The sequence below is a fragment of the Triticum aestivum genome, chromosome 7B (genome assembly GCF_018294505.1).
Source record: "Triticum aestivum cultivar Chinese Spring chromosome 7B, IWGSC CS RefSeq v2.1, whole genome shotgun sequence".
Lineage (NCBI taxonomy): Eukaryota > Viridiplantae > Streptophyta > Magnoliopsida > Poales > Poaceae > Triticum > Triticum aestivum.
Genome location: NC_057813.1, coordinates 664,581,747 through 664,593,369, shown reverse-complemented (window position 1 = coordinate 664,593,369; position 11,623 = coordinate 664,581,747).

The window sequence follows — 11,623 nt, the reverse complement described above, 5'->3', positions numbered from 1 at the left end:
CGGAGGCAGGGGCACCTCTAAACACACAAGTTGACACAAGTTGATCCACGTGATCAATTCCTTAGCCGTGTGCGGTGCCCCCTGCCACCATATTCCTCGATAATACTGTAGCGGAGTTTAGGCGAAGCCCTGCTGCTGTAGTTCATCAAGATCGTCACCACGCCGTCGTGCTGACGGAACTCTTCCCCGACACTTTGCTGGATCGGAGTCCGGGGATCGTCATCGAGCTGAACGTGTGCTCGAACTCGGAGGTGCCGTAGTTTCGGTGCTTGATCGGTTGGATCGTGAAGACGTACGACTACTTCCTCTACGTCGTGTCATCGCTTCCGCAGTCGGTCTGCGTTGGGTACGTAGACAACACTCTCCTCTCGTTGCTATGCATCACATGATCCTTTGTGCGCGTAGGAAATTTTTTGAAATTACTACGAAACCCAACATCTATTGCTAGTATCGGGGGTATGAACCATAGAGAAGTTGGAATACAATAGGTTTAACACCAATATAAATAAATAATGAGTTCATCACATTACCTTAAGTGGTGTTTTTTCTTTCTTGCACTAACGGAGCCCATGAGATTTCCTGTTGAGTTTTGTGTTGTGAAGTTTTCAAGTTTTGGGTAAAGATTTGATGGACTATGGAATAAGGAGTGGCAAGAGCCTAAGATTGGGGATGCCCATGGCACCTCAATATAATTCAAGGACAACCAAAAGCCTAAACTTGGGGATGCCCCGGAAGGCATCCCCTCTTTCGTCTTCGTCTATCGGTAACTTTACTTGGAGCTATATTTTTATTCGCCACATGATATGTGTTTTGCTTGGAGCGTCTTGTATGATATGAGTCTTTGCTTTTTAGTTTACCACAATCATCCTTGTTGTACACACCTTTTGGGAGAGACACACATGATTTTGAATTTATTAGAATACTCTATGTGCTTCACTTATATCTTTTGAGCTAGACAATCTTTGCTCTAGTGCTTCACTTATATCTTTTTAGAGCACGGCGGTGGCTTAATTTTATAGAAATTATTGATCTCTCATGCTTCACTTATATTATTTTGGGAGTCTTTTAGAACAGCATGGTATTTGCTATGGATATAAAATTGGTCCTAGAATGATGAGCATCCAAGTTGGGTATAATAAAAAATGTCATAGAAAGTGCATTAAACACTATGATAAATTTGATGCTTGATAATTGTTTTGAGATATAAAGGTGGTAATGTTAAAGTCATGCTAGTTGGGTAATTATGAAACTGAGAAATACTTGTGTTAAGGTTGGCAAGTCCCGTAGCATGCACGTTAGTAAAAGTTGTGTGAGAAATTTGTTGCATAGGGTGCTCTTTTAATTGTCTTCCTTATGTGTGGAGGTCGGGATCGCGTGATGGTTAACTCCTACCAACCCTTCCCCTAGGAGCATGCGTAGTAGTACTTTGCTTCGAGGGCAAGTAAACTTTTGCAATAAGTATATGAGTTCTTTATGACTAATGTGAGTCCATGGATTATACGCACTCTCACCCTTCCACCATTGCTAGCCTCTATTATGCCGCGAAACTTTCGCCGGTATCATGCACCCACCATTTACCTTCCTCAAAACAGCCACCATACCTACCTATTACAGCATTTCCATAGACATTCCGAGATATATTGCCATGCAACTTTCCACCGTTTCGTCTACTATGACACGCCCCATCATTGTCATATTGCTCTTTGCATGATCATGTAGTTGACATCGTATTTGTGGCAAGGCCACCTCCATAATTTTTCATACATGTCACTCTTGGTTCATTGCATATCCCGGTACACCGCCGGAGGCATTCACGTAGAGTCATATTTTGTTCTAAGTATTGATTTGCAATTCTTGAGTTGTAAATCAATAAAAGTGTGGTGATCTTTGTTCTTAGAGCATTGTCCCAAGTGAGGAAAGAATGATCAAGACTATGATTCCCCCACAAGTCGGGATGAGACTTCAGACTTTATAAAAATAAAAGAGGCCAAAGAAGCCCAAATAAAAAGAAAAGAGGCCAAAGAAGCCCACCAAAAAATGAAAAAAAATGAGAAAAGAGAGAAGGGACAATGTTACTATCCTTTTTTCCACACTTGTGCTTTAAAGTATCACCATGATCTTCATGATAGAGAGTCTCCTATGTTGTCACTTTCATATACTAGTGGGAATTTTTCATTATAGAACTTGGCTTGTATATTCCAATGATGGGCTTCCTCAAAATGCCCTAGGTCTTCGTGAGCAAGCAAGTTGGATGCACACCCACTTAGTTTCTTTTGTTGAGCTTTCATATATTTATAGCTCTAAGTGCATATGTTGCATGGCAATCCCTACCCACTCACATTGATATCTATTAATGGGCATCTCCATAGCCCATTGATGCGCCTAGTTGATGTGAGACCATCTTCTCCCTTTTTGTCTTCACAACCACCACCCTATTCCACATATAGTGCTATGTCCATGGCTTGCGTTCATGTATTGCGTGAGAGTTGAAAAAGTTGAAGCGCGTAAAAAAGTATGAACCAATTGCTTGGCTGAAACCGGGGTTGTGCATGATGGGAGTATTTTGTGTGATGAAAATGAAGCATGGCCTAACTATATGATTTTGTAGGGATGAGCTTTCTTTGGCTATGCTATTTTGATAAGACATGATTACTTGTTGGTATGCTTGAAGTATTACTACTTTTATGTTTTATGAACTTTTATCTTGAATCATTTGGATCTGAACATTCATGCCACAGTAAAGAAAATTACATTGAGAAATATGTTAGGTAGCATTCCACATCAAAAATTCTGTTTTTATCATTTACCTACTCGAGGACGAGTAGGAATTAAGCTTGGGGTTGATTGATACGTCTCCAAGGTATCTATAATTTTTGATTGTTCCATGTTATTATATTACCCGTTTAGGATGTTTATGGGCTTTACTTTACACTTTTATATCATTTTTGGGACTAACCTACTAACCGGAGGCCCAACCCGAATTGCTGTTTTTTTTGCCTCTTTCAGTGTTTCGAAGAAAAGGAATATCAAACGGAATGAAACCTTCGGGAGAAATCTTTTTGGAACAAACGCAATCCAGGAGACTTGGAGCGGACATCATGAAGCAGTCGAGGCGGCCACGAGGGTGCAAGGCGTGCCCCCCACCCTTGTGGGCCCCTCGTGGCTCCCCTGACCTACCTCCTTCGCCTATATATATCAATGTACCCACAAAACATCCAGGAGCACCACGAAAAACTATTTCCACCGCCGCAACCTTCTGTATCCGCGACATCCCATCTTGGAGCCTTCGCCGGCGCTCCGCCGGAGGGGGAATCGACCATGGAGGGCTTCTACATCAACACCATAGCCTCTCCAATGAGTTGTGAGTAGTTTACCCCAGACCTTCCGGTCCATAGTTGTTAGCTAGATGGCTTCTTCTCTCTCTTTGAATCTCAATACAAAGTTCTCCTCGATCTTCTTGGAGATCTATTCAATGTAACTCTTTTTTGCGGTGTGTTTGTTGAGAGCCGATGAATTGTGGGTTTATGATCAAGTTTATCTATGAGAAATATTTGAATCTCCTCTGAATTCATTTATGTATGTTTGGTTATCTTTGCAAGTCTCTTCGAATTATCAGTTTGGTTTGGCCTACTAGATTGATCTTTCTTGCAATGGGATAAGTGCTTAGCTTTGGATTCAATCCTGCGGTGTCCTTTCCCAGTGACAGCAGGGGCAGCAAGGCACGTATTGTATTGTTGCCATCGAGGATAAAAAGATGGGGTTTATATCATATTGCTTGAGTTTATCCCTCTACATCATGTCATCTTGCTTAATGCACTACTCTGTTCTCATGAACTTAATACTCTAGATGCAGGCAGGAGTCGGTCGATGTGTGGAGTAATAGAAGTAGATGCAAAATCGTTTCGGTCTACTGTTGCGGACGTGATGCCTACATACATGATCATGCCTAGATATTCTCATAACTATGCACTTTTCTATCGATTGCTCGACAGTAATTTGTTCATCCACCGTAATACTTATGCTATCTTGAGAGAAGCCACTAGTGAAACCTATGGCCCCCGGGTCTATCTTTTACCAGATAAGTTTCCGATCTACTTTTATTTGCATCTTTACTTTCCAATCTATATCATAAAATACCAAAAATATTTATCTTATCTTATTATCCCTATCAGATCTCACTTTCGCAAGTTACCGTGAAGGGATTGAGACAACCACTTTATCGCGTTGGTTGCGAGGTTCTTGTTTTTGTGTGTAGGTACGAGGGACTTCTGTGGAGCCTCCTACTGGATTGATACCTTGGTTCTCAAAAATTGAGGGAAATACTTACGCTACTTTGCTGCATCACCCTTTTCTCTTCAAGGGAAAACCAATGCACTGCTCAAGAGGTAGCACCAACCTCTTTCAACATTGTGGTTTTGAGGTCTGCAAACATTGAAAGAACATCCGCCATTATTAAAGGGGCAATTGGGTTTATGGGGGCTATGGGAGAAACGACTTGAGGTATGGCGACCTCGGCCGCGACAGGAGGTAGCTTTAGACCATCTCCTGCAAGTAGTGATGCACCTCCCACATCCTCAAGATCTTCCATATCCTCTAAGGTTGTGAAACCAAATATGAGAGCACGAGGCTCTGATATACCATTTGAAAGGATCAATACGGTCGACTAGGAGACTACAAATTTTAATCTTTTTTGTCAATTTTAGGGATAAGCGGATAAATAGGGTTCACTAAATATGCAACTAGGTGAACACAACCTGTATGACAAACAACCTTAGAGCTAACTATGATAGGAAACAATCTAGTTAGCAAGCCAACAAGCATATAAAGCAAAGTAATGTGCGGGAAAGGATTAACCACAAGTAAGACGAGGACGTGGATTTTATCCCAAACTCCACTCTTCCTTGGGAACAGCTAATCTCCGTTTAGAGCGGGTGTCGGAGCCAAAGCTTACGGAATGCCATGGAAGGCTCGCTGTATTCTCTTTCGAGTCAGCCCCAATGGATGAGGCTCGAATCACTCGGAGTTGATCTTAAAGGCAACTACCACACCTTTAGAAACTTCTCTGGAGCACACCACAAGCAAGGAAGCTTCTGAAGGAACCTCTAACCTACTAGAAGCCCAGAATCCAAGAGTAATTAACAAGTCAATGGTGGACAAATATTGTGGGGAACATGATTTTCATTTGGTCGAAGTGTAGATTGGGTCTCGCTCTCCCAATCCCCAAAGTTTCAACAAGTTAGGATGTAGGGATTGAGAGTGTTGAGCGAAATGAGGTGTAGCAACGGTGGAGCTCAACAAGACATTAGGGTTAGGGGATGGGGGTGGAAGGAGTCCCCTTTGATAATGTTCTTGGTTGGGTGGGCTTTTCTGCCCGTTGGACCCCGTGCACACGGAGTACTCAAAGGCTAAAACACCATCCCGTGCGCACGGAGTACTCAAAGGCTAAAACACTACCCCGTGCGCACGGGGTGTCCAGAGAGTTTGGTGGAACCCCGTGCTTATGGGGTGTCCAGAAAGTTTCTGACCACCCCATGCGCACGGGGGTCAAAAGACCCCGTGCACACAGGTGTCCAGAAAGTCTCTTCTGATACTCAATGGAGACCTCGGTAGAGCAAACTTCATGGGATAAGGGATGGTAGGTGTAGGAGGACTGGTGTATATGTTTTGAAGTGTTCCCACACGACACTCATCCACGATGACCCTTCTTAACACTGCGGTTTTTCCTATGACTTAAATCAAACCAAAACGAAAACCTTCGATTCGTCGGTAAAACCATACTTTGATATTTTTGAATTGGGGAGTCACACAACTCCAACACGATCTTTTGGGAACCAATATCCTGAGATAAACTTTAGCAACCGATATTAGTTCCACTAACCAAATTGTCATCTCACCAAAATATAATTAAGTGCCACTTGCACTTTCAACCTCAAATGGAGAAAGCCCAGAGTTGAATGCCAATTGTTATTATACCAAAACTCGAAAAGGCTTAACCATTTGTTCCACTTACAAGGGTGAGCACTAATGAAACATCTCAAGAAACACTCAATTTGATTGTTGACTCGCTTAGTCTGACCATCAGTTTCAGGATGGTGAGAAGTGCCCATATTAAGAGTAGATCTAGTTCTCTTAACCAACAACTACTAGAAAGTACTAGTAAAAATGGCATCTCTATCTGATATAACCAACCTTGGGATTCCATGTAATTTGTATACATTATCAAGAATACTTTAGACACCTTTGAGCATTGAATGGGTGTCTTAATGGCATAAAGCGGCCATATTTAGAGAATTTTTCAATAATAACTAGGATGGAATCATTATGGCTAGAATGAGGAAGAGCAGTTATGAAGTCCATTGAAAAAGTCTCCCATGGTTTCTTAGGGACAGTTAGGGGAGCTAACAAACCTGGATAAGGAATTCTCTCAGTTTTAGCTCTCTGACACACAACACAAGACTGCACCAGTTCCTTGATAAATTGCTTCATGCCAGCCCATCGAAAGAGAGATTGAATTCTTTTATAAGTGGCAGGAAACCTATAGTGTCCTCCAACATGGCTACTATGGAAAGATGTAATGTTTTTGCTTGTAACTCAATATTATTGCCAATCCAAATAGCATTTTTATATTAGCCCATTCCTTAACTAAAAAATGACTTTAGAATTTGGGTCTACTATCAACTGTTGCAACAACTCAGTGTATTTGTCATCCAACTTATAGCTGTCGGCAATTTCAACAAGCTGGGTGGGATGTGAGCCAGAAATGCCAAACACTTCAGATTGATCATGAGGTCTTCTAGGAAAAGCATCATCAGTTGTATTAATTATCAGATCTGTTTTTATAGACAATCCCATAATTAAAACCCAACTATTTAGTGAGTGCTTTCTGTTGCCAAGGAGTGTGGAGCCTTTGATCTTGCAAATGAGCCAAACTCTTTTGGTCAATTTTGATGACAAACTTCTGAACCTGTAATTAAGCTCTCCACTGCTCCATTGCTAGTAAAACAGCCATATACTCATTTTCATATACTGACAACTCCCTATTCCTAGGGTCCAAAACTTTACTAACATAAGCAAGAGGTTGGCCTTGTTGCACAAGGACATCTCCAATTCCTATGTCACATGCATCTATTTCAATAGTGAAAGGAAGATCAAAGTTGGGCAAAGCTAAAACAAGGGTATAGACCAAAACTTGTTTCAGGATGTTGAATGCTTCTTAAGTGATGGAAATTCGCACAAAAACCATTCCGTTTTCTAACAACTCAGTCAGAGGTTTACAAATCAGACCATATTGCTTAATGAATTTTCTGTAATATCCACTCAAACCAAAGGAATCCTCTCACTTCTTTAACTTTAGTAGGATTAGGCCAATTCTAAATAGTAACCACCTTACTAGGATCAATAGAAATCCCTTATGCACTAATAATGTGACCCAAATAAGCTATATGTTGCTGAGCAAAGGCACATGTTGGACATTTTGAATTTCCAAGAGTCTTTCTGCATAATTCCCAAAACCTTCTCTAGATGAGACAAATGTTCCTCAAAGGTTTTACTGAATATGAGGATATCATCAAAAAGCACCACATCGCATACTCTCAGATAAGAAGACAAGAGTAATTCATGGCACCCTGGAAACCGCCTCGGGCTCTAGAAAGGCCAAAAGCTAAGACACAAAACTCAAAGTGCTCAATTATGTTTCTGGAAGGTTGTTTTGTATTCCTCACCAGGTGCCAAATCTTATTTGGTGATATCATGCCTTTAAGTCTAGCTTAGAAAACCATGCAGCAGCTGCAATTCATCCAATAATTCATCTATGACAGGAATGGGTTACTTGCCCTTGACAGATATGGCATTTAGATGTCTATAATCCAGTACCATCCTCCAATCCCCGTCTCTTTTCTTGACCAGTATAACAAGAGGAGAAAAGAGACTAGTGTTGTGTCTGATCATTCTATTTTTAAGCAATGCAGCTACATGTTTCTCCAGTTTATCTTGAAGTTGTGGAGCAACCATATAGGGCCTGATAGATATTGGCCTGGCCCCGGGGACTAAGGGAATGACATGATCATATTGTATTTTTGGTGGAAACACTTCAGGTGGTTTAAACACTTCTTGGTATTTGTCTAAAATTTGCTACAGTGGCTTCGCAACAGGTAGATGCATGTTCACATTCAGACAGGGATGCTAAGGAAATACAAGTGAGAGAACATTCCTTAGGCAACTGTTCTTGCAGTGTGACCTTTTTACTTTGCAACTTAGAGCAATCCACTTTTCCTCCCAATCAATTTTCATAGGGTTGTGCTTTGCCAGCCAAACCAATCCTAGAATGCCATCATAAGTTCTCAATTGTAATAAACGGAAGTCAGTGTCACAAGAGTGTCCAGAACAAGTCCATTGACACTTCGAAATGCTAGCAGTGCACATTAAATGAGAACCGCCTGCTACAGTCACCTTCATTGGTCGAATATCATGAACATTTTGCAAGACATACGAAAACTATTGTCAATAAATGAATGGTACTCACAGTTTCCACCAAGAAAGTGGAAGAGTGCCCTTGAATTTTCAAAACCAGCTATAATGTTGGCGCTGAACAATCATTGCCTAAAGCAGCTACAGAAATGGACATTACCTGAAAAGAAACATGTTTATTGTCAGAACATTCATAAGGGACACAGGTAAGAACATTGAACTAATTCAATCATTTCTTGCACACCATGGAGTTGAACTACTGGCTTGCACACATGATCCTTGAACCTTTCTCACCACAAGTAAACAGAGGCCTTAGACTGCCTAAAATTTCTAAGAGCTTGCCAGTTATCTTCAGAACCATTAGGTCTAGAGTGTACTGAGGAAGCTCTACTTCCCCAGATTGAACCTATCTTGAACTGCACTTGGTATAGTTGTTGTTTTTCTATAATAACTAGAGTTAAAGGAGTTACTCCAATGCCCAACTCTTCATGTAAGAGTGTCAATTCATAAGTTGCATCCAAATCCTCTAGTTTCTGCAAGGCCACTTGAACTCTAACAACTGGTTTTAATCCATCTAAGAACCTGGGTGTGTAGTGCAGTGGATCAGGGACCGTTTCATAAGCAGTGAGCTGGTGATGGCACATATATATATCTGCACTCTTTCCGCTATGTTCATTCTCCTTAAAAAAATTAGAAGAGAACAGCGCAAATCCACTAGATTGATCAACAGTAGGTGTCGATGGTTCAGAGAATTGCACACCAGTACTTGGCCGATCTTCCTTGTGGAATTCCTGACGGATCTCGTTGGTGTTGAGACCGAGCTCCTCGCACATGACATCGATCCGCTTGGTGATGACGCTTTCTAGCCTTGTAGAGTTTTCGTAGAGGAGCTTGCGGACCGCACAGATCATGCCTTCCTGCTGCTCATGGTGGCCCTTGTCGAGATCTCCCGTGATGTCGGCCTTGAGAAGTTTAAAGATAGTGCGCCCCTCCTGCGACAGATCCTCCGTGATCTGCTCCTGGCGGCGCTCCTTGTACCTCGTCGGATGGCGATGATTTGGCAACTTTTTTCAAATTTGTGAACTTCTTTTCAACATTGACGAACTTTTTTCAAATCAGATAACCTTTTTTTTTTCAAAATCAATGAACTTTTCAAATGTGCGGTTTGCTTAAAATTGATGATTTTTATAAAAAATGATGATTTTTTAAAAAAATGATGATTTTTTTAAAAAAAATCATGAACTTCCTTGGGAAATCGATGAATTTTTTTTCAAACTCGTGGACTTTAAAAAAAATTATGATTTGTTTCTGAATTGCTTGATTTTTTTTACAAATTCATGAACACTTTTTATTTCTAGATTTTTTGTGAACTTTTTATAATACTTAACAGCCGACGTGGGCCCTGGTCATCGATCAACAACGACCAGTCAGCTGGGAACTGATTAAACCGAGTGAACCAGGAAAATAAAAGGCCAAGCGAACCGAGACGTTACTCTTTCACGAGCGATCAGGGGAACCAAACTAGCGCTCGCATGTTTATTTGGGCCGGCCGAGATGGGAGGTGCGTGAGCGCCAGTTCTCCTAACCAAAGCAGAAGGCGCTGATTAGGCGAAAATCCTTAATTAAGGAGTATTTCTTGCAAAGATCACTTCCACCTCCGCAGGTTTTGACAAGTGACGCATTGCACGCGACCTGGGAGTTTTTCTTTTTTTATAAATTCGTTTATTTAAAATGTTTTATCTCTTAAATTGTGTGCCCAAATCTCGAATCATTTTTAACAGTTGGGTTCCTCGTGTCGAGATCTTCAAACTAGAACCCATGTTGATAGGTTTCGACGAACTTCTTTTTTACAAAAAAAAACAGATGGAAAAAATCGAACCGAGAGCACTTTTTCCCTTTCCGAAGAAACATGACTATGCCTCTCGCGGAAGCAAATGTGTGCCTCCACGAAAAGGAAATATACGCAAACGTGTTTTTTCTTTCTTTCGAGGAGGCATGATACTGCCTCAAGCGAAAGAAAAAAAATGCATTTTTCGGTTATCAAGAGGTACGACTATGCCTCTCGCAGAAGCAAATGTGTTTTTTTTTCTTTTCAAGAGGCATGACTGTGCCTCTCACGGAACCAAATACGCGCCTCCATGAGAAGTAAATTTGTGCGTTTTGTAGAAGAAAAAATGTGTTTGTTTTCTTAACAAGAGGCACGACTATGCCTCTCGTGTAAGCAAATCTATGCCCCCATGAAAAACAATTTTGTACCTCTCACGAAAGGAAAAAAGAAGCAAATCTATGCCTCCACGGGAACTAAATTTGTGCCTATCGCAGAAGACAAAAAAGGAAAACATGCTTTCCTCACAATTTTTTAAATCTTTTTTGTACAAATCCTAGGGAAAACCAAAAAGCCAAAAATCTGGAGCGAGCGCCCAGAGCGCGACTCATGGCGACCGCTGAAAGCGCAAAGCGATTTCAGCCCATCAAAAGTGACCCTTGTGGGGGCTCCCGAAGAAGTACTCCTTGACTAGTTGCTCTCCTGATTAGGAGCACTCTCCTCGACCCATGCGGGTGGAAATGAGGAAACGCGCACCCTCCTGCACACTTTGGGCCGGCCCATCGCTAGTGCCCCTGTTTTATTTCAATGCATTTTTTATCTCCTCTTAGGAAAACATTTTACCTTCATAAAGTTCTCAATTTAAAAACATTCATGAATTTCAATATTTGCAAATTTGAGTTTATTATTTCCTTTGGAAAAATAAAATGTTTGTAAAAAAATTGCGACATAAAAAATGTCCATAAATTCAAAAAAGTTTTGCGAATACCAAAAAAGTTCATGACTGTAGAGTTCAGAAAACCATGCATTTCAAAAAAGATTCACAAATGCAAGTAATGTCAGAAATTTAATAAATGTTTTTAAGTTCAGAACAATTTCGCGAATCCAAATAGTGTACATGAATTTAGTATAATGCGCGTGGGTTCAAAAATATTTCACAAGTTTGAAAAATCTACACTGAGTAAAAAAAGGTTCATAAATTCGAAAGAATTTCATGAATTTTTTTAAAATGTTCATTAGTTAAAATAATCTCACAAAATAATTCTTGAAATTAAAAGAAAAAGGAAAAATATTAATATTTGGAAATTTCAAATTATTTGCGATTTAAAGACA